At 45.2% G+C, this 27784-nt stretch overlaps 1 long non-coding RNA gene across 2 annotated transcripts in view; it reads left to right on the top strand.

Moving 5' to 3' along the window:
- The window catches only part of LOC137637784 (uncharacterized), a 126117-nt gene that overhangs the window by 15787 nt on the left and 82546 nt on the right, over positions 1–27784 (top strand). For both annotated transcript variants that reach the window (XR_011043806.1, XR_011043805.1), the window contains exon 2: positions 27374–27452. This is a non-coding gene — a long non-coding RNA (uncharacterized lncRNA). The remainder of the gene's footprint in view (positions 1–27373; positions 27453–27784) is intronic.

The raw sequence follows: 27784 nt of genomic DNA, 5'->3' as shown, positions 1-27784 counted from the left end.
ATTTTAGTGAGTGTTAACTATCCATTCCACTAGTTAGCAGGGGTAGGGGGATAGCTTGCTACTGCTCCCGCTGACACACCTGTGATTTAGCTCACTTTGCCCTTGGCTCGGCTAGTGAACGGTCGTTGCCGTTCTTCATCCTCACCAAGTTATTTTAGACTGCCATTAATTGGTTTTTGTTTGTGCTTTCTCTTTATTAGTGTGTTTGTGTGTTGATTTCTGCCGACCATGTGTACCTGCCGTGTACTTGAAGGCCGGCCCTGCGGTACTTTCATGTCGGCCATGAACACCGATCATCACACCCTTTTTCCTGCCTGCAGAGGTCAACAGTGTGATAGAGAAAACAAGTGTAGTGAGTGTTGGGAATCATCTACCTCCCAGTGGGAAAGGTTTGGGCGCTGGCGAAAGAAGAAGTCAAAGCAGGATATTTCTCCTTCGAAGATTTCTTCGAAAGGGAAAATACCCAAGGCTTCATCTTCTGCTTCCCAACCTTCCTCTGAAGCTCCTACTCAATCGGCCTCTTCCGAGATATCGTCGAGTAGTAGCGTAGGCCCCTTTATTGTTGGTCAACCCTGGTCCTTGAGAGATGGTGTTGCTTCCCCTAGCGAAGCAGCCCCTTCTCTCTCCCCGGGTGAGGCCTTGTGTCTTTCTCCTTTAGTACAGGTGTGGTCGTCCTTTGGGCTTCCTGGTCTGCCCTCCAAGGACTCCTTGCTGCATCTCATCATCTGTGGTGCTAGTGTGCAGCCTTCGTTGACTTTGGAGGTGGATCCTCTATCGTACGTCAATGCAGTGGTGTCTGAGGCGTCTTCTGCTGCTGCTGCCGACACCCCTACCTCTTCAGGCTCTCCAGCTGTTGCTGCTGACAGCGCTTCCCCCGTTCCTGATCATCCTTCTAGGGGGAAGTAAAGTCTTTCATCTGTCTCTCCTGCGAGTTTTTCTCCTCGGAGGAGGAGTTCACTTAATGCTGCTTCTAAAGCTCAGCTTACTGATCCACGGGCCCCCAGAGGGTGTCATCGATCTCGCAGAACTCGTCCTCTGCTTCGCCTTAGAGGTTGCCCTTCGTCATCGGTGAAAAGGTGCCTCTTTGGCTCTTCAGCCATGTCTTCGCAGCCTTTCCCCGCAGAGGAGCCTCCTCTTCCACCGTCTTCTGGCCCTCGACTTTCGCTCCTTCCTGGACCTTCTCCTGATGACGCTTCTTCTGACGACGCTGCCGCTAGTCCTCGGACTTCGGTCTTGGACTCTTCTGTGGATCACTCGCGATCCCCCGCGGTGGATGTTTGCCCTTACAAAGGGCACATCCCTGATCTTGCCCTACCTTCACCTTTCCTGTCTCGTGATGTTTCAAAACATCGCTTGCCCTTGCGAACACGCCTTCCTTCACAGCGTTCCAGACCGTTGGCTGGGCGGCACCGCTCTCCAACGCACCAGCGCTCACCATCTCGTCAGCGCTCTCCAGGACGCCAACGCTTTCCAGTGCATCAACGCTCTCTAGTATGTCATTGCTCTCCAGCGCATCAGCGCTCTCCTGTGCTTCAGCGTTCTCCAATGCCCCGATCGCCGGCGCTCCAGCACGTTCTCGCTGTTTGAAATACCAGCATTTGCTGGCTCGCCAATGTTCGCCAGCATATCTATGATCAGCAGCACACCTGCACTCACCAGCGCGACAGTGCTCTTCTGCACTCCTGCGCTCTCCTGCGCTCTCCTGTGCTTCTGCGCTCTCCTACTCATCAGCGCTCTCCAGCTCGCAAGCTTTATCCTGTGCGCCAGCGCTCTCAAGCTTCCGAGGGAGAGCTTCCCTTCATCAGCTGTTTAGCAAGCCTCCTCCTAATAGGGAGAATTGCTGACAGCTCGACGAAGATCAGTAGCTGCTATCTCATCGCCAAAGACTATGCTTCTCCCCCTTGGACTGGGGAAAAGCAAAGCTCAAGGCAAGGCGGGAGGACATCTCTCTCGTCGAGAGATCCTTTCGTGACCAGCTAGTGCCTTTGGCCGAGGACGACGCTTCTCCCCCTAGAAGGGGAAAGTAAGTCTGAGGCATTGTCCTCCTTTAGGACATCTCTCATCTGCGAGAGATTGATCCGTGATCAGCATGAGACGTACGCCTATGCTTCTCCCCCTAGGGTGGGGAGGGGAAGCATAGTTCTATGGGAAAACATTCCTCTCATTTGCAAGAGAAAGTTCGTGATCAGCTTTTTTGTGACAGAGCAGACTCCCTCTCCTGAGGAACGTGCTAGACATTCCCCTTTTGGAGTCTGGCGTGTGGAGGAGTTTCTGACCCCTCTTCATCCTGGCCGTGCTCCTCCCCAGCGGTAAGATGTCTTTTGGAACCTTTGGGTTCTAGTGATGATGTTCCTTCGGATTCTCGTGTCAGTCTTGCATCGGGCTTGGGTGACCCCGAGTCTCTGGGCCCTCGTTACATTGAGCCTTCGGGCTCTCGTGAAGGTTACACCGAGCCTACTGGCTCTTGTAACCTGGGACCTTCAGATCCTCATTACGCTAAGCCTGCAGATTCTCGTGACCCGGTACCCTTGGGGTCCCGTTGTGTAGAGCCCTCGGACTTCGTGATTTGCATTACGTTGAGTCTTCGGCTCTCATGACCCTTGTTATGTTGAGCCCTCGGGGTCTCGTAACCCAGAGTCCCCAGACTCTCGTTGAATATTCCTCCATGCTCTCGTAACTCTCGTCGCGCTAAGCCTTCGGGCTCTTGTGACTTGTGTTGCGCTGAGCCCTCTGGTGACCCTTGTTACGTTAATCTTTCACTCTCTTGTGACCCTCGTTACGTTGAATCTTCGGGCTCTCGTAACCCAGAATCTCCGGACTCTCATTATTGAGAGCCTCTGGGCTCTTGTCACGCTGAGCTTTCTGGATCCCGTGACTAGGTTGAGCCTTCGTGCTTTGTGACTCCTGTTATGCTGAGCCTTTGGTCCCTTGTAATTCGTTTCGCTGAACCTTGGGTTCTCGTGGCACTCGTTATGTTGAGCATTCTGGCTCTTGTGACTCCTGTTACGCTGGTCCTTCAGTTTCTCGTAATCCTCGTTATGCTGGGCCTTCCGGCCCTCATAACCCTGAGTCCTCGTGCTCTTGTCACTCTGAGGCCGCGGGCTCTCGTAACCATGGGCCTCCTAGTCCGTATTATGCAGAGTTCTTGGGTTCTCATGACACAGAACCTTCGGGTTCTTGTCACTCTGAGACTTCGGGTTCTTGTCACTCTGAGCCTTAGGGTTCTTGTCACTCTGAGCCTTCGGGTTCTTGTCACTTTGAGCCTTCGAGCTCTGTTGACACGGAGCCTTCGGGTTCTTGTCACTCTGAGCCTCCTGGCTCACGTTACGTTTTGCCTCCTGGATTTTTTTAACTCAGAACCTCCGGGTTGTTGTCGCGCTGAACCTCTTGGTTCTCGCGAATGCGAGCCTTCGGGCTCTCGTGACTTTCAGCCTTCAGGCTCTTGTGACTTTCAGCCTTCAGACTCTCGTGACTTCGGGCCTTTGGACCCTAGTCATTCTGAACCTTGAGGGTCTCTTGACCCTGAGGCTTCGAGCTCTCGTTGCGTGAAGCCTTAGGGCTTTCGTGATTTCAGGCCTTTGGGCCTTCGTCATGTAGAAGTTTTTGATTCTCGTGTCATTGAGCTCAGATTTTCGTCTCGCCGAGCCTTCGGGCTCTCGCTACGTTGATCGCCAAGGATCTTGTAGTGGGACGACTGCTCTCTATGCTGCAGCGTCGTGTGAGTTATGTCACTCTACAGTCCTAGCAGCTGGTTGCTATGCATCAGGTAACAGTGCCAACGTTGCGCGACGTACTAGCGCTGCGTGACGTTTCAGCGTCACGTGACTTGTAAACATCACTTTATGCTCCCAGCTGGTCGCCATGCATCAGCTATGCTGGTCTTGCCAGCTTTGTGCCTTTTGTCTTCGGACGAACCACCGTCAACTTCCCCCACCCCTCCCACTATCTAGTGGTTGGGGTAGCAGGTGGCTACTGATGGTCTCTCATCACCGAGAAACCCTCACCCTCTGCGAGGTCTTTGCCTACATTAGATGGTGGTATTTCTTGCTAGCGAAAAAGCAGAAGCTGGCAACCCCTTACGAGAAAGCGTTCGCTGGTAACCCCATACGAGAAAGTGTTTGCTGGCATCCCCATACGAGAAAGTGTTATATGACAACCCCATACAAACCTGCATAGTGTATGTGTTTGTTGTCCTGGGCTAACAAACCCTTACATACGAGACTACACCCTTTATGGGAAACTCGTCCCTGAGAAGTTTTATGTAAGTCCTACAGGCGTTTGTTATGACTCAATAAAAGGCCGTAAGAACTCCTCCTGAGGTGCATGCATGCTCTCCAAGAAGAAAAAACCTTTTGATTATTGCCACAATCACATTTTCTACCGATAGCTTGAGTCAGCCACATGCTGTCATTGTGCCTCTGGGCACAACCAATTCTTGTTTAACACGATAGGCTTGTGAGTCATTTTTTATCTTTTTACCTTTATGGATTATAGTCTCAAGCCTCTAGTGGTAAAATTATAGAATGATGTAATAAACAGTTCGTAGAAAATAAGATTGGTTTTGAATGTAGTTTGTGGTGCTTTGGATGGTTTTGATCATGATTCCTGTCGGATATTGATAGTTATTGAATTATGGTGGGTCAACTACCATAACTGAAAAGATATGGCTTTGCACTATGTATCTTTATCAGTTACGTTTGAAACACCTTAAGATGTAGTGTTCTTGTCAAATTGTTATGATATTTAAATTAACTTTTTTAAACTTTGTTTCCATTAGTCATCATCATAAAAAAGTCATTGTAATAAAAAAACAGTTACCCTAATCAAAACCCAATAACAGTAATGAAAGACTGTCAAAACACTGGAGCTTTTGTTTGCCAGGATTTCCAGACAAAATGGGTTTTCATCCCGTTTTGCTTCGTTCGTAGCAGTGTCATTGTATTACAAATACCTCTTTACTTAACTGAGGTTATGATTTACTGGGTTTTGCTCTGCCATATGGTTGCCTAGCTCGCAATTAAACATTATCTCACTGCTCCTATGTTCTGGGAAGGAGATTATGTTTCACTATGCGCGTTATCCCCATGGGCTAGTATTTTGCCATTAATTTTCAATTACTGTATATAAACTTAAAATGGTGAATACACACTTAACAAAGGGACGAATTGTATAGCTTCGCGCTCCAGCATCTGTTTGAACATGGACCAGGCTTCCATTTCCAATGATGAGACTCAATGTCTCAAACACACGTTTCTACCCTAATCTTTTATTATTGATATGATCAGTAAAATAAGAGCTCTGATTATATTGGATTTTTCAATATTAAACTTAGCCGGTGATCATATAAGCTGCAGCTCTGCTGCCCGACAGAAAAACCTACGGTCAAAATACGCCAGCGATCGCTATGCAGGAGGGGGTGTACATCAACAGCGCCATCTGTCGAGCAGGTACTTAGTACTCCAAGTAAACAAAGAACCAATTTTCTCTCTGTCGTGCCACCGGCAAGACCTACTAAATTCGCTGTTGCTTACTGGATTGGTTTTCACAGATTTTGGTGAAGTACACATTTCTAGTTATTAGCTTTCGCTTTGCAGAGGTTATCTTCAATACTTCCTTGCATTCTTTTATTGAATTTTGGATTATTTGTTGACGACTTGGATAGATTTTGAATTCCCCTTTGACTAATTCAAGATGGCTGACCCTTCTCAAGTCCCTAAATACAGAAAGTGTAGTGCTAGGGACTGTTCAAGGCGTCTTCCGAAGGCCTCTATCGATCCGCACACCGTTTGTTCCAATTGTTGGCGTAAAACCTGTCAATTGCAAGATCGATGTGAGGAATGCGTTGGGCTTTCGGAATTCGATTTTCTCGAATTCCTGAAATATTCACGTAGGCTAGAGAGAGATAGAGTCAGGAGAAGTTCATCTCGCTCCGTTGATATTTCCTCTCCCCATGCCCCACAACCTATTCCTTCCCCTGTAGTGGTTGCTCCTGATCCCCCTTCTAGCACTCAACAACCTTCGATGGCAGATATGATGCGTGCCATCCAGGCTCTGGGTGAGAGAGTCGAGTCATTGGCGAGTGACCGTAACCAACTCATGGCAGACGTCAAGGAGTTGAAGGGTAAGAGTGCAGTGGGTAGTGACAAAGTGAGTGGTAGTGTTGTGGAAAGTGTTAGTGTTGCGCTTGAGGGTGCGTCTGTTCGTGCCTGTCGTCCTCCCAGTCCGGGACCTCTTGCAAGCTCCCAAGCCCAGGGGAGAAGCAATGTCGTACGACCAAAGGGTTCGACAGGCTTTAATCAGCGGACAGACGTTCCCTCCGTGGTTTCGGACGTATCTTACCAAGATCGCCCCACCCACAAGAAGACGAGAGAGCCCATTTATTCCTCGTCTGCGGAAGATGTTTCTCGGAAGAAACAATGGACCAAGGTCTCACAACCTCTTAAACGCAAGTCGGTCCCTTCCGCGCAAGTCCAACGGCCCAGTTGTAGCCACTGGGTCAGTTCGGACTCGCTGCAGTCTTCCGATGACTGCACACCTCCTAAGAGAGGCAAAGCGGTACCGCAACAGGCAGTAACACCGTCTGTTGCCGCACCTGCTACTGTAGACCCTAAGTGGTCTTTGCTGCAGACCATGCAGACGCAGTTAACGTCTTTAATGCAGGACTTTCGTGCGGAGAAGGTTGACGCTGCACCCGTTAGCCTACAACCAACCACGGTTGTGCGTCCAGTAGACGCTGAGGCTACCTTCTCCCGCACTCCAGCTGTGAGAGTCCCGCCACCCATGCGCAGTGTACCCTGCCAGCCGCATGTTGACGTTCAGCGACGCACGGAACCCTCCGTTGACGTTCGCGAGTTACAACAACAACCTAAGTTGTTTTGTTTTGACGCGGTGCGTCAACCTCCGCAACCCACTGTGGTTACCACTACTCGCCCACAGCAGACTAGACAGTCAGGAGTAGACGCTTTGCGCCCCCGCGCTGCTATGGTTGTTGCCAGCTCACAGACTGGCCTACAGTTCCATGACGTTGCGTCCAGTGCAGTCACGCATGCACCCGTGCTGCCGGACTCAGCTGACCAGCCAATTCCTACTCCTTTGCCGCTTCCTCCTCAGTATTCAGACGATGGACTCTCTGATGATGACGACGCTGCACACCTTGACGACCCGCACACGGACATCGACGAACCCAAGACCACGCCTCCCTCCTTGGACTTTAGGAAAGTTCTTGCACTGTTCAAGGAGATGTATCCTGATCAGTTTGTTTCTGCAGCCCCACGCTCTCCTCCATCTGAGTTCGCTTTAGGCACGCAGTCATCCGCGCCTGCCTTTACGAAGCTCGTCCTCGCCCGCTCGTCCAAGAGAGCTTTAAGAGTGTTGGGAGATTGGATGCAATCCAAAAAGCACCTTGGGAAGACAGCATTCTTGTTTCCCCCTGCGAAACTCGCTTCCAGATCGAGCGTCTGGTATGCCACGGGAGAAGTTCTCGGCTTGGGAGTTTCTGCCTCTGCCCAGGGCGACTTCTCAAGTCTAGTAGACTCTCCCCGCAGGCTAGCCATGAGACGCTCCAAGATTTGTTGGACTCCTTCAGACTTAGACCATCTGATGAAAGGAGTGTTCAGAGCCTTCGAGGTTTTTAATTTTTTGGATTGGTGTTTGGGAGCGTTGAGCAGGAAGACCTCCCCTTCTGACAAGGAAACTTCCATGCTCATTATGTCCTGCATGGACAAGGCCATACGGGACGGTTCCAGTGAGCTTGCGGCTTCATTCGTTTCCGGGGTCCTCAAGAAACGGGATAACCTTTGCTCCTTCTTGTCAGCTGGAGTAACACAATGTCAGAGATCGGAACTTATGTTTGCTCCTCTCTCAAAGTGCCTTTTCCCAGAGGAGTTGATCAAGGAAATTGCTGCCTCCTTGATTCAAAAAGACACGCATGACCTTGTTGCGTCATCTGCCCGCAAAGCCACCCCTTTGCCTACCGTGTCTAGACCCAGGATGGATACTCCAGCGTCAAGATTTATTCCGCCCTTTCGTGGCAGAGCCTCCAGCAGAGGAGGTGCTCGTGCCGAAGGTAAACGTGGGAGTAAGAAGAAAGGTACCAAGTCCTTTAGAGGCAGAGTCTGAGTGCCACCTTCTTCAGACAGCAGTGGGAGCCAGACTCAAGAACTACTGGCAGTCCTGGGAGAACAGGGGCGCAGATGCACAATCTGTGAAGTTGCTCAGAGAAGGGTACAAGATCCCGTTCTTGCGCAAACCCCCTCTAGCAACGACTCCCATCGACCTCTCTCCCAGGTACAGAGAGGAGGACAAGAGACTAGCGTTGAAGCAAGAGGTGTCTCTCTTACTAGAAAAGGGAGCGGTAGTCAAAGTCCGGGACCATCAATCCCCGGGCTTCTACAACCGTCTCTTCTTAGTGGTAAAGAAGACAGGAGGGTGGAGACCGGTGCTAGACGTCAGTGCTCTGAATGTCTTTGTCACAAAGCAGACGTTCGCCATGGAGACGACAAAGTCTGTCCTAGCAGCGGTCAGGAAGGAAGACTGGATGGTCTCTTTAGACCTCAAGGACGCTTACTTTCACGTCCCCATCCACCCAGATTCCCAACCTTTTCTAAGGTTCGTTTACGGGAAGGTTGTCTACCAATTTCAAGCCCTGTGCTTTGGCCTAAGCACGGCGCCTCTTGTCTTTATGAAACTGATGAGGAATATTGCCAAATTCCTGCATTTAGCAGACATCAGAGCCTCCCTCTATTTGGACGACTGGCTTCTAAGAGCTTCGTCCAGTCGTCGCTGTCTGGAGAATCTAAAGTGGACTCTAGATCTGACCAAGGAATTGGGTCTCCTGGTCAATATGGAAAAGTCCCAACTGGTCCCATCCCAAACTATAGTGTACTTAGGGATGGAGATTCACAGTCAAGCTTTTCGGGCTTTTCCGTCGGCCCCCAGAATAAGTTCAGCCCAAGGATGCATCCAGAACATGCTAAAGAAGGACCGATGTTCAGTCAGACAGTGGATGAGTCTGATAGGGACGCTTTCATCACTGGACCAGTTCATTGCGTTAGGGAGACTGCACCTCCGTCCCCTTCAATTTCACCTAGCTGTTCACTGGAGAAAGGACAAGACGCTAGAAGCGGTTTCGATCCCCATTTCCGAGAAGATGAAGTCATCACTGACTTGGTGGAAGGACAACATCTACCGCAGAGAGGGTCTGCCCCTGGCTGTTCAGACCCCCAACCACGTTCTCTTCTCGGACGCATCGGACACGGGCTGGGGTGCGACATTAGACGGTCGGGAATGCTCGGGCACTTGGAACTCGGATCAAAGAACGTTACATATCAACTGCAAGGAGCTACTGGCAGTTCATCTGGCCTTGAAAAGCTTCAAGTCCCTCCTTCTAGGCAAGGTGGTGGAGGTGAACTCAGACAACACCACGGCCTTGGCGTACATCTCCAAGCAAGGAGGGACCCATTCTATGACGTTGTACGAGATCGCAAGGGACCTCCTCACCTGGTCAAGAGATCTAAACCTGTCTCTAGTAACGAGGTTCATTCAAGGCAACATGAATGTCATGGCGGACCGCCTCAGTCGGAAGGGTCAAATCATCCCAACAGAATGGACCCTACACAAGAATGTATGCAAGAGACTATGGGCCACATGGGGCCAACCTACCATAGATCTCTTTGCAACCTCGATGACCATGAGGCTCCCAAATTATTGCTCGCCAATCCCGGACCCAGCAGCAGTTCATATAGATGCTTTTCTACTGGATTGATCCCATCTAGACCTTTATGCATTCCCCCCGTTCAAGATTGTCAACAAGGTACTGCAGAAGTTCGCCTCTCACGAAGGGACAAGGTTGACGTTGGTTGCTCCCCTCTGGCCCGCGAGAGAATGGTTCACCGAGGTACTTCAATGGCTGGTGGACGTTCCCAGAACTCTTCCTCTAAGAGTGGACCTTCTACGTCAGCCACACGTAAAGAAGGTACACCCAAGCCTCCACGCTCTTCGTCTGACTGCCTTCAGACTATCGAAAGACTCTCGAGAGCTAGAGGTTTTTCGAAGGAGGCAGCCAGGGCGATTGCTAGAGCAAGGAGGACATCCACTCTTAGAGTCTACCAGTCGAAGTGGGAAGTCTTCCGAAGCTGGTGCAAGTCGGTATCAGTATCCTCAACCAGTACCTCTGTAACCCAAATAGCTGACTTCCTATTATACCTGAGGAAGGAAAGATCGCTTTCAGCTCCCCCGATCAAAGGTTACAGAAGCATGTTGGCAGCAGTCTTCCGTCACAGAGGCTTAGATCTTTCCAACAACAAAGATCTACAGGACCTCCTTAAGTCTTTTGAGACCTCGAAGGAGCGTCGTTTGGCCACACCAGGTTGGAATTTAGACGTGGTACTAAGATTCCTTATGTCAGAAAGGTTCGAGCCACTACAATCAGCCTCCTTTAAAGATCTCACTTTAAAGACTCTTTTCCTCGTCTGCTTAGCAACAGCTAAAAGAGTCAGTGAGATACACGCCTTCAGCAGGAACATCGGATTTTCATCTGAAACGGCTACATGTTCTTTACAGCTTGGTTTTCTAGCCAAAAACGAACTACCTTCTCGTCCTTGGCCGAAATCGTTCGATATTCCAAGCCTTTCTAATTTGGTTGGAAATGAAATAGAAAGAATCTTATACCCTGTTAGAGCTCTTAAGTTCTATTTAAGACGAACTAAACCTTTACGAGGACAGTCAGAAGCTTTATGGTGTGCTATTAAGAAACCTTCTTTACCTATGTCAAAGAATGTAGTTTCCTATTATATCAGACTGTTGATACGAGAAGCTCATTCCCATCTGAATGAGGAAGACCATGCTTTGCTGAAGGTAAGGACACATGAAGTTAGAGCTGTCGCAACTTCAGTGGCCTTTAAACAAAACAGATCTCTGCAGAGTATAATGGACGCAACCTATTGGAGAAGCAAGTCAGTGTTCGCGTCTTTTTATCTTAAAGATGTCCAGTCTCTTTACGAGAACTGCTACACCCTGGGACCATTCGTAGCAGCGAGTGCAGTAGTGGGTGAGGGCTCAACCACTACATTCCCCTAATTCCATAATCTTTTTTAATCTTTCTCTTGAAATGTTTTTATTGTTGTTTTTTGGGTTGTCCGGAAGGCTAAGAAGCCTTTCGCATCCTGGTTGATTTGGCGGGTGGTCAAATTCTTTTCTTGAGAAGCGCCTAGATTAGAGGTTTTGATGAGGTCCTTTAGTATGGGTTGCAACCCTTGATACTTCAGCTCCTAGGAGTCGCTCAGCATCCTAAGAGGATCGCGAGGCTCAGTAAGGAAGACGTACTTAAAAAGGCAGAGTAATTGTTCAAGTCGACTTCCTTACCAGGTACTTATTTATTTTATGTTTGTTATTTTGAATAACTGCTAAAATGAAATACAAAATACTTAGCTCATAATAATGTAAACATGTAATGCTGGTCTCTACCCACCCCCTGGGTGTGAATCAGCTTATATGATCACCGGCTAAGTTTAATATTGAAAAATGTTATTTTTATTAATAAAATAAATTTTTGAATATACTTACCCGGTGATCATATATTAAAGGACCCTCCCTTCCTCCCCAATAGAAACCCAGTGGACCGAGGAGAAAATTGGTTCTTTGTTTACTTGGAGTACTAAGTACCTGCTCGACAGATGGCGCTGTTGATGTACACCCCCTCCTGCATAGCGATCGCTGGCGTATTTTGACCGTAGGTTTTTCTGTCGGGCAGCAGAGCTGCAGCTTATATGATCACCGGGTAAGTATATTCAAAAATTTATTTTATTAATAAAAATAACATATTGCAATACAGTACTGAAATTAAGTAACAAAGAGGTTTAAAATATAAATTGCCGGCCCTTTATTCTGCTTGAACAAGTTATTTATGGCAGTAGCATCACCTATCACTGCTTTTCTGAACTACCAGGTGGAAGGAGGCTCTTATGATATGTGCTATGACAACAAAAAATGCAAAACGGGTATTTTTATTAAAATCTGTAACTTTGTTGATAGAGGTTTCCGCCAGTAGTACTGTATATGATATTCAAAATAGTGTTTGTTCCCATACTAACAAACCTTCCGTTATTTATGTGGATATTCTTTCAGCGGCAGCTGGAGGTAGCCATTAGACTTCAATTGCGAGGTAGCAACCCTGCCTAATCGCTTAGCGTGTAGGCAGGGGGTGGCTGGGGCCGGTACCCAGCCGCCTCTATATATACTCTCACAGCGGTGAGAGACGTCTTTATTTCTTTTGGCTGCGTAGAAATCGAATGTGTCCACTCTCCTCCTGACTGTCATTGGACTTATTGATTTTTGCTTTCTCTTTGCAAGTGTACGTGTTCTTCTGCAAACGCCTCCACCATAAGAACGTGTCCAGAACGAGAGGGTGCGGTGTGCGGGACCTTCATGTCGTCGTTAGAGACCGACCCGCACTTTCTGTGTCCGACGTGCCGAGGGCATCGTTGGGAGCGGGATCGCCCTGCGCACAGTGTAGGGAGTGGTCTACCTCCCCATGGGAGAAGTTTGGGTGGCGTAGGAAGAAGAAGGCTAAGAGCGATTGCTCTCCCTCAAGGGCGAGCGGTGAGAGTTTTTCTTTTTCTCGCACCCCTAAATCTCTCTCAAAAACTCCTTCTCGCGCGCCCTCTCATGAGGGATACGCGAGTAGGAGCGCAGATCGCTCATCTCCTTGGCAACCCCAGGGTACTGGGTGGATTGTTGCTTCCCCTAGAGGAACAACTTCTCCTCTAGCTGCTGGCGAGCCTTTCTCCCTTTCAGATTTGTTTCAGGTGTGGTCGTCCTTAGGGATTTCGGGACCCCCCTTCGAAGGAGGAGCTGCAGCTCCTTCTTCAGTGTGGGGCCACAAGGGAACCTTCTCCGGAGCCGTCGACATCTCACGCCTTGGAACTGTGTGAGGTCCATCTGTCGCCTTCCACTGGCCCTTCCACGTGTGGACGAGGTGATTGTTCGCGTTCGCCTCTCCAACGACCCTCTGCTGATGACGAACCCTCTCTCCATCCTGGGACCTCGTCATCCCTTAATCCTCAACCCTCTGTTTCTTCCCACCGAAACACTCTGGTTGCAGGTGACGATCTTCCAGGGATCAGTGCGCCTTCCACCAGCAGTACTAAGTGACGAGCATAAACAAACAGGGCAGTACCTTTTTGCAGCCTCTATGCTATCTTTCAGTAAAGATCCTCAGTTGGTCAGAAGAACATTCGGTGGCTCTATCAGCTCGCTTCTTCGTCGGCAAGAGGAATGTGCTTGCGGACAATCTGAGCAGAGCGACTCAGATAGTAGGCTCGGAATGATCTTTGAATCGTCAGTTAGCAAACAAAGTCCTGACTTTTTGGGGTTCCCCGACTGTAGACCTGTTCGCAACATCTCTGAATAGCAAGCTTCTGCTGCACTGTTCTTCAGTCCTGAACCCTCAGGCTGTATGGCAAGATGCATTCCAACAACGGTGGGACAACACCAACGTTTACGCCTTTCTCCCCCGTTTTGTCTGATGAGAAGACTGTTCAACAAAACAAGAGCGTCCTAAGATCTAATGATGACCCTTGTACCTCCACTATGGCATCACACAGAGTGGTTCCCAGACCTCTTGCAACTTCTCGTAGATCTACCGAGAGAATTCCCTCCATGACCAGATCTACTCAAACAGCCACACGCGAACATCTTCCACAAGACCGTGCAGTCGCTTCGACTTCACGCTTGGAGACTATCCAGCGTCTCCTCTCTCAGAAGGGCTTTTCACGACAAGTTACGCAACAAATGTCTGGACACTTGAGTAGGTCCTCAGCTTTGGTCTACCCGGCGAAATGGAGAGTCTTCTGTGGTTTGTGTCGCGGAAGGAATATCTCTCTACTGAATGCCACTATTCCAGTAATAGCCGAGTTTCTTGTATACCTTCGGGAGGAAAAGCTCCTTTCAGTATCGGCGGTGAAAGGCTATCGTTCAGCCTTAAGCCTTGTCTTCAAGCTGAAAGGAATCAATATTTCCTGTTTGTTGGAGCTTTCTTTACTTATACGGAGTTATGAGATCACTTGCCCTCACTCAGAGATCAGGCCTCCTCCTTGGAACGTGGTTTACGTCTTGAGGTCCCTAAAAGGAGCTCCCTACAACGATGACGCCGTGCAATTGACCGAAATCTCACTTGAAGATGGCGTTCCTGCTTGCTTTAGCCTCGGCAGAGAGAGTCAGGGAATTTCATGGCCTCTCATATGACATCGCCCATTCAAGGGGATGGGGGGAAGTGACGCTCAGCTTCGTCCCTGAGTTTATTGCTAAGACTCAAAATCTGGGGGTGCTGGACCATAGATTCGGGCCCTTTCAGATTGCGAGTCTTCGTTCTGTAACCAACGACCCAGTAAGGAGTTTGAGATTCTATCTTGAACGCACTGCAGCAACACGGCCCAGACTAACATCTCTGTTTGTTAGCCCAGGGAGAGTAAAGAGGAGAATCAGAAAGAACACAGTTTCTTCCTGGATTCACCAAGTGATCAAAAAAGCCTTGGCTCCGGATCCTCCTCAGGCTCGTCGACCTAGAGCCCATGACGTCAGGGGAATCAGTACTTCCCTGGCATTTAAACACAACTTCTCCATGCTGCAGGTTCTCCAAGCGGGTGTGGAAAAGACAAACCACATTCACGGCCCATTACCTCAAAGACATGACCCACAGGCGACTCGATACGTTTACTGTCAGTCATGTGGTGGCTGCTCAACAAGTGGTTTGAGATACCTCAAGCTCCTTGATGGACAAGTAGCAATTGGTTGAGGGCTTTGGTTACCCGGGTTAAGACTGGGATGAATGAGAAGAATGCTTGGCTTTCTTTTCTTCATCTTCCCCTCCCTTGGAGTACAGCACCATGGGTACCTCTGCAAGCTGGCTTCAACCTCTGCAGGTAATTATCACATCCCTTGTGTAACCTAGTATAAGTCATAGAGTTTTTAAACTGTCCACATCCCCATTGCTTTCTGCCAGGGAGCATTGGGATTCGTCTTGTTGTTTTTCCTATTTAAACTCAGATGTTCATACAAATACCAACCTCTATTTTACCACATTGCACAGGCCGTGAGTATACTCACTTTGTATATTTCAGCGAGGTGTCAAAGTTTTCCCTAGACCACAGTCATATACTGTACTAGGTAAAATCGGGTCAATGTCCATGCCAGATCTAGGACTTCCACCCACCTAAGAGTGAGTCATCCACATAAATAACGGAAGGTTTGTTAGTAGGGGAATAAATGACAAATTCGGAGATAATTTGTATTTTTCCTTAACTAATACAAACCTGGAGTTATTTATATAAATTGGCCCGCCATCACCTGTCCCCGAGAAGTCCTGCCTGCAATAAAAAATGTCTCACCGCTGTGAGAATATATATAGAGGCAGCTGGGTAACCACAGTTAGGCAGGGTTTCCACCTCACAACTAAAGGCTAATGGCTACCTCCAGCTGCCGCTGAAAGAATATCCACATGATTAACTCCAGGTTTCTATTAGTTAGGGAAAAATACAAATTATCTCCAAATTTGTCATATTTGCAAAGATCTGTTCAATTACGTGAGTTTCAATGCCCTAACTAATATTGCACCATTCTATAATTGAACCAAAAAAATTACCCTTATATTACTGTAATATCAAAATTGTTTGAAGCACAATAATATATCTAGGGAACCATATTTACAAGAGGTACTAATAGTGTATATTATTTTCTGGGATATACCCTGTTGTTGTGTAAAAATATAATTGTTCTGGCATAATTACAAACCCTCTATTTATAAGTATTACTTTTGACGTAGCTGAACGACGAGCCAAGATAATTTTAGTGAGGGATAACTACCCCATTTGCTAGTTAGCAGGTGGGGGTGGGGTTGACCAGTTGCCCCGCCCACTCGCCCCTCTCGGCTGAGTAACCCATTTTCCCTTTGGCTCGGTAGAGTGCCGACATACTGTCGTTCTCTCCTGCATTTGACTTGCCTTGATTAATCCTTTCTCTTTTTCGCTTTTCAGATTGTATGTGCGACTGGAGTCACGGTATGCGTACTTGTCCTGGTCCTGAGGGCCGCGCATGAGTTACCTTTATGTCTGCCGTTGAGACAGATCCTCACCTGCTGTGCCTGGCTTGTTGGGGCCATCAGTGTTCGAGGGAGGTCACCTGTGATCAGTGTTGGGAGGGGTCTGCCTCCCAGTGGGAGAGGTTCGGGCACAGGAAGAAGAGGGCTTAGCCTAATTCTTTGCCTTTGGGGTCTTCCTCGAAGTCTAAGAAATCACGAGCTTCTTCTTCTACCCCTTAACATCTTTCCGAAGCTGGTGCTTCGCTGGTCCCTTTCGGGGAACGGGTGAGTTGCAGCACAAGCCTGGTTACTCCAAGTCAACATGCGGGCTAGGCGACGATGTTGACTATCCTAGCGAGTTAGCTCCGTGTCTTCTCCCAGGGAGCGCCTGCTCGTTTACTGACATCTTGTCTATTTGGCCATTGCTTGGCGTCAATGGTTCCCTTTTGAAGGAGGTTCTTTTCTAACTCCTTCAATTGGGAGTGGAGAGAAAGCGTCCTTCACCTTCCTCCGCGTTGGTTGATCCTCCTTATGTGGGTTGCAGGCGCTGCAGCCCGTTGGTCAGACCCACTCATTAAGTACTTACTGCTGTACATACTTCCCCTTCGATTTAATTTTCACCCTGTGACAATGCCACGCCTGACAGGAATTCCGAGTCCGCACAATCTCTAACCACACACGACGGGATGTAAGGGAGCCTTTAGACTTAGCATTGATCAGAACACCATATTTTATACAATGTTTCAAGTCAGATAAACCCATCCTTGTCTGTCTCCTTTTGAATTCCAAGACAGGTTATATTCATATACGAGTGGGAATTCGTAGTAAAATTTAGTTCATATGGCTCACAATCATGGTCATATTCAGGTAGAGGCAGTCTACTTAAACACTCACTGTTGACATTATCTGTGCCTTTTGAATACTCAAAACAATAATCTGAGCTGTAACCCAGCAGAGCATGTGAAAGGTACTCCTACTGTTTGGGAGAACAGTTTACACAAATGTTTTTATAATAAATATGATGAATTTTAAACCAGAAAGAAATTCTATTTCACTGAAACACCACAGGAATTTTTTTTTTTATGATGCTAGTGACATTTTTTAAATTCATATTGAAAGCTGGCCTTCTTACTCGTTTTTAAATAGTATATTAAATTTTAAAAGTTTAATTTTTAAATATTAAACTTAGCCGGTGAATATATAATAGCTGACGTCTCCGACGGCTCGACAGATTCCAAAAACTCGCGAGCGATCGCCATGAAGGTAGCGGGTGTGCCCACCAGCGCCGACTATCGGCCAGATACCGCATATACATGTAAACAGCCTCAGTTCTTCTCTGTCGGTTTCATCGACAAGTCGATTCCACTCGCTTTATGACCTCGAGTTTTCTACCGAATTGGTGAAGTACTTGGTTTTGGTTTTATTGCTTTCGCCGCGTTGGATTATTCAATTCTATCCTCAAAAGAAATGCTTTTGAAAGGAGAGTAAAAGTGTTTTGCCCTTGCTTTTTTATCTCTGGTTTTTTTCCATAGAGTAAAGATGGCCGACCCTTCCCTCAGTGTACGGAAGTGTGTTTTAGGCTTTTAGTAATTATTTTATCACGTTAAAAATTATTGTTGATAATTATAGATTTTCCTCTATATATTTTATATCTCACCCGCCTTTATTAGGCCTCTTCGATTAGCTTTCCATTTATACTAAACATCAAGATAAATTTTATGTTTTGTTTATATGCGGCCTTTACCTCCGAGATGTAGGCGGTCCTAACTTGGAAACCGAAGTTAAACAACGTTGAGCCCATTCAACTTTTATTTTCGTTAAGTTTAAATCATTTGCTCTGTAAGAGTTATGAAATGAATATTTTTTAGAAAATATTTTAAGTAAGATATTCTTTGAATAGTCTTCGTGCTGTTTTTTCAAAGATGAACTAACGTTTGGTTTATTTATGCTAGGCAGTTTGCGCTCTATCGTTACGATAGAGAAAGAGAGAATCACGGTTTCACTTTGCAGAAAGAGTAAATCGATTTTGACGTTTTGTTCATTCTTCTTTCAAACTGAAGTGTTTTAAATACTAATTTAAAGGAACTTGTTAATTTTCAATTTCTTAGTCCTTTCAGTTTTTTCCTTTGGTCAAATAACCTGTTTATTGACGAAGGGTGAGTGGGCTTTTCTCTTGTGTGTGACAAGAGAGAGAGAGAGAGAGAGAGACGGAGAGAGAGAGAGAGGAAGAAAGAACGATCCGATCTTTATTCTCGTCCCAAGTAAAGCCTGCCTGACACTTGCACGCATTCGTGGCACGCACTGGCACGCATTGATGCGCAAACTCGCGTGAACGAGCCGTGAAAATGTCGTGAACAGTGCGGGAACTCGCGTGCCAGAGCGTACCAATGCGTGCCATGCGGGCCCAAAACTTTGAAATGTTTAAAGTTTGTGGCACGCATTGGCACGCACTAAATGGCCGTGAAATAGTCGTGAACGATGCGCCAACTGGAGTGAACTGGAGTGAACAGTGCGGGAACTGGAGTGAACAGTGCGGGAACTGGCGGGAACTGGAGTGAACGATGCGGGAAGTGGCGTGAACTTTATAATGAAGAGAAACAAAAAGTTAACGAAAAAATTAATGAAAAGGAAAGAAAAATAAACCTAATAAATTTTTATATTTGCTGTTTTAATGTGAAAAAAAAAATTATATCTTATTTCAAACTATTTCTATAACTTTATAATGAAGAGAAACAAAAAGGAAACGAAAAAATTAATGAAAAGGAAAGAAAAATAAACCTAATAAATTTTTATATTTGCTGTTTTAATGTGAAAAAAAAATTATATCTTATTTCAAACTATTTCTATAACTTTATAATGAAGAGAAACAAAAAGGAAACGAAAAAATTAATGAAAAGGAAAGAAAAATAAACCTAATAAATTTTTATATTTGCTGTTTTAATGTGAAAAAAAAAGATATCTTATTTCAAACTATTTCTATAACTTTATAATGAAGAGAAACAAAAAGGAAACGAAAAACTTAATGAAAAGGAAAGAAAAATAAACCTAATAAATTTTTATATTTGCTGTTTGAATGTAAAAATAAAATGATGTCTTATTTCAAACTATTTCTATAACTTTATAATGAAGAGAAACAAAAAGGAAACGAAAAAAAATAATGAAAAGGAAAGAAAAATATAAACCTAATAATTGTTTATATTTGCCGTTTGAATGTAAAAATAAAATGATGTCTTATTTCATGCACACACTTATTTTCCTCTATTACCAATCAAGACCCAAAACTTTTGTTTTAAATAAAAATGAACTGAAAAATAAACCCAAGAAATTTTTAAGTTTGCTGTTTGAATGTAAAAATAAAATGATGTTTTATTTCATCAACATACTTATTCTTCTTTATTACCTTAAAATGAAGAGCAAAACAATTTTTTTTCGGTTTGCTGTTTTAATGTAAAAATAAAATGATTTCTTATTTCAACACTTTTTTTCTCTATTACCTTAAAATCAACAGCCTAAAAACTTTTCATGTTTGCTGCTTTTAATGTTAAAATAAAATGCTTTCTTAATACTTGTACATATTTTATGTCTGCTATTTATATGTAAATCAAATGCTTTCTTATTGAAACAAAAATAAAGGGCAACAAAAAATACAAACGAAAAAGATACGTTTCTTCTCCTCAATGCAATGGTGTCTCTGACAGAAAGCATTGTTGTCTCTTCCGAAGCCAATCCAAGAATGTCCTCGGGTTGGAGAAGCCCCGTTTTTATATGGAGTGGCCAATTCGTGACCTGGCGTGAACTGGCGTGAACGATGCGGAAACGATGCGGAATGATGAGTGAACTCGCGTGAACGTGTCGTGAACTTCTCGTGCCAATTCATGCCATCGCGTGAACGTGTCGTGAACTTCTCGTGCCAATTCATGCCATCGCGTGAACGTCGCGTGAATGATGCGCGAACTGGAGTGAACTGGTCGTGAACAGTGCGGGAAAAACACCAGTGCGTGCCACAAAGTGGCATGCACTGGCGCGCATCAATGCGTGCCAGTGCGTGGCAAAAATGCGCGCAAGTGTCAGGCAGGCTTTAGGAGTTTGGGAGCGAGTAACGTTCTCGATTCAGTTTTTTTTTTTTTTTTTTTTTTTTTTTTTTTTTTTTTTTTTTTTTTTACTCTCGTCCCAAGTCTCTGTACGGGGAGAAAGGATAAAACGTTTTTAGTTTTTATTCTCGTCCCAAGGCACTGTATGGTGAGAGATTGAAAACGTAGTCTTTAATGAACTAGTGTTTAGTCTCCTCCCCAGTCACTGATCCTTTTTAACTTTATATATTTCCGTTTTATTCGATATATATGTTTACTGATTTTCGCATGTACTAATGTGCTTACATTATACGACTCATTTCGCAATTATCACCTTTTGATGTAAGGGAGAATTGTGTGCTTCAGGTAGAAATCAGTTTTATTCATGCCTAATGTGAAATTATTGAAAAATACGATATCAGTGAAGTAAGTGCAAAAAACAGAAAATCGTAGTGATAAAGTGATAAGTGCGCAAAGTGTTTTTAGTGTTGCGACCGAGGGTTCGTCTGTTCGTGCTTGTCGTTCACCTAGTCCGAGACCTCTTTCAGGCTCCCCTGCTCCAGGGAGAAGTAATGTCGTAGGACTTAAGGGGACGAGAGGCTTTAACCAACGAACAGACGTTCCCTCTGTGGTATCGGGCGTGTCTCGTCAAGATCGCCCCTACCATAAGACGAGCGAGGCTGTTTTCTCCTCGTCATCCGAAGGCTTCTCGCACAAGAAACCTTGGAGCAAAGTTTCTAGACCCTTAAAGCGGAAGTCAGTCCCTTCAGGACAGGTCCAGCGTCCTGGCTGTAGCCATGGGGACAGCTCTGACCCTTTGCAGTCGTCGGAAGACGGTTTGCCTATTAAACGCAAGCGTAACACGGGGTCCGAGGGTCGCGGTAAAGGCAATGTTTTGCCAACACAGACGTTACCGTCGTCTCGGCCCGTTCCGACTCCCGTTGATCCTAAATGGGTTGTCCTGCAGGACATGCAGACTAAGCTTGCCTCCCTTATGGAGAAGTATGACGTTGAGCAGGTTCACGATGAACCTTCGCTTTTGAGTCGCCGTTACGCTAAACGAGTCTCTGGCCGTCAGCCGCCCAAACGAGCATTTTCTCGTCCTTTTGACGTTATGAAACGTGATGTCGGTAGTTTGTCACGTCAGTCACGTGACTTGGATCCTCACTCGCTGCAGTCCCGTGTTGACTTTCAGCCGCTGCCGCTGCCGCAGCCTCGTGTTGACGTTCAGCCGCTGCCGCAGTCTCATGTTGACGTTCAGGACGTTCGCCAACCAGCTCAGTTGCCTTGTTTTGACGTTGAGCATCAAGCACCGCAGTCAAGGGTTGTTTTGACTGCTCAGTCTAGGCAGTCAAGGCAGTCTCGACTTGACGTCGAGCGTCCATCAACTCCTGTTGTTGTTACTGGTCAGTCCTTTCAGCAGCGACATGACGTCGCTTCCTTGACTGCTACTGCTGCTCCTTTGCGTGTGGACTTTGCTTGTCAAGCATTGCCACCGCGGCAGGTCTCTCCTTTTCATGAGACTCGGCAATTGTCGGACGAGGTTCCTTCAGATGAGGAAGTTGCTGATCCCCCTCCTACTGATATTCCTTTGGGGACTTTGTCAGACGGAGAGGAGCCTAAACTGCTCAGCCCTCTATGGACTTTAAAAAAATCATGCTGATTTTTAAGGATCTTTGTCCGGACCATTTTTGTAACTGCTGCTCCTCGTTCGCCTTCGTCAGACTTTACACTAGGCCTAGCTACTTCGAAGCCGTTGTTGTCTAAGCTAGTGCTCTCTCGCTCTTCTAAGAGAGCTTTACGTTTGCTAGGCGACTGGTTGATCACCAGGAGGAGTTTGGGGGAGACAGCCTTTGCTTTCCCTCCTTTTAAACTGGCTTATAGAGCGAGCGTCTGGTATGACACGGGAGAAGTTCTCGGCTTGGGAGTTCCTGCCTCTGCCCAGGGAGACTTCTCAAGCCTCATAGACTCTCCCCGTCGCCTGGCCATGAGACGCTCCAAGATTTTATGGTCGGCTTCAGAGCTAGACCATCTCCTGTTAGGAGTTTTTAGAGCGTTTGAAGTTTTGCTGTACAATTATGTCATGCATGAACAAGGCTATCAGGGATGGCTCCAATGATCTGGCAGCCACGTTCTCTGCAGGAACAAGGCTATCAGGGATGGCTCCAATGATCTGGCAGCCACGTTCACTGCAGGAGTACTTAAGATGGAAGTGCGCTCAATGTGTTCATTGTCAAGACAAACTTCACGATGAAGACTACCAAATCTGTCTTGGCAGCATTAAGGGAAGGCGACTGGATGGTCTCTCTCGACCTTCAGGATGCATACTTCCACATCCCGATTCATCCAAACTTTCAACTACATCTGAGGTTTGTGGACGGGAAAGTAATGTACCAATGTCAAGCACTGTACTCCGACCTCATTCCTGCTCCTCTTGTTTTTACAAGGCCCTTGCAAAATGTAGCAAGCTTTCTACATTTTTTGAGGATTCAGAGCCTCCCTTTATTTTGACGACTGGCTAATCAGGGCGTCGTCATATCGCTGTCTGGAGAGCCTCTAATGGACATTAGACCTAACCAAGGAGCTAGGTCTCATAGTGAATGTAGAGAAGTCGTAACTTACAGTACCCCATCCCAGACTATTCTTTATTTGGGAATGGAGATACAGTGTCTGATTTTTCGGGCCTTTTCATCTCCCGCAAGAATGGAACAAGCTCTGTTAAAAGTCCTTCACTTGCAAGAGAAAAACAGTTGCTCTGTAAGAGTTTGAACTAGCCTCGTGGGAACTCTTTCATCGCTGGAGTAGTTTATCTCTCTGGGGAGACTCAACCTATGCCCTTTCCAATTTCACCTAAACCATTGGAACAAGGAGAAGGGCTTAGTGAGTATCTCTTTCCCAATCTCCAACTCAGTCTAGACATGTCTGACTTGGTGGGACAGCAACATCAGACTTCGAGAAGGTCTTTCTCTTGCGATCAAGAACCCAAACCATGTGTTGTTTTCAGATGCATCGGATTTGGGTTAGGGAGCTCCACTGGACAGTCTGGAAGGCTCGGGTCTTTGATCCACGGATCAGAAGGAACTCCATTTAAGGCATGTAACATCTCTCCTTTGGCAAGATTTGTGCAAGGAAAATGAATGTCTTGGCAGACGGCCTCAGCAGAAGAGGACAAGTCATCTCCATGGAGTGGACGTTGCATAAGACTGTGTGCGAGAAGCCATGGATGACATGGGGTCAACCCACCATAGATCTTTTTGCGACTCTCTCTGACAAAGAGGCTCTCGACTTACTGCTTTCCAGTTCCAGATCCAGAGGCAGCCCACATAGACGCTTTCCTGCTGGACTGGTCTCACCTGGACGTTTATGCCTTTCCACCTTTCAAGATCCTAGACAAGGTGCTGCAGAAGTTCACCTCTCACGAAGGGACCAGGTTGACATTGGTTGCTCCACTCTGGCCCGCGAGAGAGTGGTTCACAGAGGTACTTCAATGGCTGGTAGACATTCCAAGGAGTCTACCTTTAAGGATGGATCTCTTACGGCAGCCCCACGTAAGGAGTCTTCATCAAAGCCTCCCCGCGCTTCGTCTGACTGCCTTCAGACTATCGAAAGACTCTCAAGAGCTCGAGGATTTTCGAAGGAGGCAGCCAGAGCGATTGCGAGAGCTAGGAGAGCATCTACCATCAAGGTCTACCAGTCGAAGTGGGAAGTCTTTAGAGACTGGTGCAAGTCATCATCCATTTCCTCTTCCAGTACCTCTGTAGCCCAAATTGCAGACTTTCTCCTACATCTGAGAAATGTTCGCTCCCTCTCAGCGCCCACTATTAAGGGCTACAGGAGCATGTTGGCATCTGTGTTCAGACATAGAGGCTTAGATCTGTCCAATAATAAAGATCTCCAAGATCTCCTTAAGTCCTTTGAGACCTCTAAGGAGCGTCGTATGGCAACTCCTGGATGGAACTTAGACGTGGTCCTAAGGTTCCTAATGTACGACAGGTTTGAGCCATTACATTCAGCCTCCCTGAAGGATCTCACCCTCAAGACGCTTTTCTTAGTGTGCTTGGCTTCGGCTAAAAGGGTCAGTGAGATCCATGCCTTCAGTAGGAACATCGGCTTTTCTACAGATAAAGCCACATGTTCACTTCAGCTTGGTTTCTTGGCCAAAAATGAACTGCCTTCTCGTCCTTGGCCTAAGTCGTTTGATATACCTTGCCTGTCAGAGATCGTAGGCAACGAGCTTGAAAGAGCACTGTGTCCAGTCAGAGCTCTTAAGTTTTATTTAGCTCGTACAAAATCCTTACGAGGTGGATCTGAGGCCTTGTGGTGCTCAGTTAAGAAGCCATCATTGCCTATGTCTAAAAAGGCTTTATCGTATTTTATTAGATATTTAATCCGAGAGGCTCATTCTCATTTGAGTGAAAAAGATCGTTGCTTGCTTAAGGTCAAGACGCACGAAGTAAGAGCTATAGCAACTTCCGTGGCCTTTAAGCAAAACAGATCTCTACGAAGTATTATGGACGCGACCTTTTGGAGTAGCAAGTCGGTGTTCGCTTCATTTTACTTAAAAGACGTCCAGACTCTTTATGAGGACTGCTACACACTGGGTCCATTCGTTGCAGCGAGTGCAGTAGTGGGTGAGGGTTCTACCACTACATTCCCTTAATTCCAATATCCTTTTAATCTTCTCTTGAAATGTTTTTAATTGGGTTGTACGGAAGGCTAAGAAGCCTTTCGCATCCTTTTTGATTTGGCGGGTGGTCAAATGTCATTTCTTGAGAGCGCCCAGATTAAGGGTTTTGATGAGGTCCTGTTGTATGGGTTGTCGCCCTGGATACTTCAGCTCCTGGGAGTCTTTCAGCATCCTAAGAGGATGGCTGGGCTTCGTGAGGAAAGCGGACTAACAAGGCAGAGTAATCGTCAGAGTCAGCTTCCTTACCAGGTACCTATATTTATTTGGGTTTTGTTATGATATAACTGTCAAAAACTCTAAGCATATACGCCTATATTGTATTAATACTGGTCTCTACCCACCACCATGGGTGTGAATCAGCTATTATATATTCACCGGCTAAGTTTAATATTTAAAAATGATATTTTGATTATAAAATAAATTTTTGAATATACTTACCCGGTGAATATATAAATTATAGGCCCTCCCTTCCTCCCCGATAGAGACCCAGCGGAATGAGAAGAACTGATGCTGTTTACATGTATATGCGGTATCTGGCCGATAGTCGGCGCTGGTGGGCACACCCGCTACCTTCATGGCGATCGCTCGCGAGTTTTTGGAATCTGTCGAGCCGTCGGAGACGTCAGCTATTATATATTCACCGGGTAAGTATATTAAAAAATTTATTTTATAATCAAAATATAATTTTTAAGTAGTTTCATCTCAAGTTATTAATTGTGTATTAACCATACTTAAATTCGCCGCAATGACCACTGATGCTATGATACCAGATAATTATTTATTCATTCACTCAGTGAGTGTGTGAGTGGGGTGGCTGGTCTACCACCTCGCTACCCCCTTGCTAACTATTGGTGGGTTGTTATACTCCCGGAAAAGTTTATGGCTAGTTTTCTAGCAAGCCGGAACAATACATCGATAGTAAAGAGCTCCAGGTTTTTATAATTAGGAAAAAATACAAATTACTTTCAAATATATATCTTTTCGAAAAAAGAAGTTTATATTTAATTGAAAATAGTAGACCTTGATAGATATATTTTCATAGTAATTTAAGGAAGGCCTTTCAATGCATGATTCCTATTTTTCAATGTTGTTCGATGTTGGTTCTTTTGGAAAATATGCCCTAAATGTAGTTGCAACAAAATTTCTTTATCGGAGAATATTTTGTAATTGGAATTATTAATGACGTAGTAATTTCAGGAATAATACTTGAAATTATGTAAGGAAGTAAGGTGTTAGGAAAAAGCTTTTAATCTTCAGTACTTCTAAGTTTATTCTTTCCTTAATGTAACCTACTGTAAAGTTGAAATTACTAGTAAATAATAGTTATTTGAAAAAATTGTACGAATAAATTATCCCACTTTCAAATTTGAAGTCAGTTTATATACGAAATCACAGAATTAAGTAATGCGTTATGGTATGACTTGTTCGAAGAGGAATATTCCTTAGAAGTTAATCAAAATAGTGAAAAATTGTAGACAAATTTTATTGATTATATTGAAGGCTTCACAACTCTATGAACATTTAGTTTTTATCCCTTAATTATAATTTATGTTAATTTAGATGAATACGGCCCCCTTTATGTCTTGCCTTTTCTCTTAATTCCTTTTAGTTTTGGTAATTTTTGTAAGTCTGATATCTTTCAAACCAAACATCATTATTGTTGATATTAGTTGAGTTAACCAAATATTAATTCCGTTAAGTTTCCCATTAGAATTACTTTGATTACTGATGATTTCATTTATATAATCCAATGATAATTCATATATAGTGTATAACAAGTATCTAAAGGAATGATACAGATTAGGAATTTTATGGCCTTGTTGTTTGATGAATGACTTGAATGATGACCTTCAATTTAGTTTACTTGTCTTATGTTGCTCGAATTTAGTTTCATACAAGCACTCTCCCTTTTGGCCCATCGGGTCTCATTGCAACCCAATCGCCACATGACTAGATATGTCAGCGTCGTCTGACGTAAATTGATGACACCCTTTCTAAACACAGACCAGACCCTATGTTCCTTATCTTTATAAATCGAAGGACCAGTACTCCAACGAAAGTGATACCCTCTGGCATTCATTAGTGGTTACCTATCGGGGTCCATTGGGCGTTTAGTGCCGTCAATGCACCTCCCCCGGGTGTCTTTGCAGCATTCCTTCGACCCATTAGATGCACTTTGTATATTCTTTGACTTAACCTCCATGCCCATTTCTTTTCATCTTTCTTTTTAAACTTTTACTTCTCAGTACAACAACTGGTGTGCCCCCTCCCGTTACATTTGGGCGCAGAATGTCCTCACAGGTTCCATTACGTAGCTATATAGCCCATATTCACAAATCCAATCCAACCAATAGAGTCAGTAACTTGGTCCAATGTTCTTAATTTTATGGTTATTTTAGAATTGTTTTCAGCAATCAAAACATTGTAACCTTAATCCAGAAAATTTCACGTTAGCCTGATCACAATTTTTATCAGTCCAATTTTAAAACACATTTGCCAGGCTTTCAACGTCATTACTTACCTTTTCTTTCTGTATTTTTCTAGAGCCTTGTCTCAAGTGTGATTCTCCTGTTTGACTGTTGCTTGACTATGACATCTTTCCAATCTTCGCTCAAAGGAAAAGGTAAAGAAGCAATTTTGATTTCAGTTTTAAGTTAAACTACGCCCTATCATAGAGTTTTTTAGCATGTATATATCTTAGTAAAAATAATTTAGAACTACCTTATTAGGTTACTGTTGGCGTTAGGATGAATTCTGATATTTTAAATATTTTGAATTCGCTTCTATGGTTGGTTTTTGTCGTAGGAATTATGTACCTCTTATCGTTATATGTATGTGTGATATTAATTTTTCTGACCTATACTTTCATACGTAAGTATGTACAATTGTATATGCATATTATTATTATTATTATTATTATTATTATTATTATTATTATTATTATTATTATTATTA

Source organism: Palaemon carinicauda, chromosome 3, assembly GCF_036898095.1.
Source record: "Palaemon carinicauda isolate YSFRI2023 chromosome 3, ASM3689809v2, whole genome shotgun sequence".
Taxonomy (NCBI): domain Eukaryota; kingdom Metazoa; phylum Arthropoda; class Malacostraca; order Decapoda; family Palaemonidae; genus Palaemon; species Palaemon carinicauda.
Note: the sequence above shows the minus strand (reverse complement) of the source record. Positions and strands in the feature narration are given on the sequence as shown.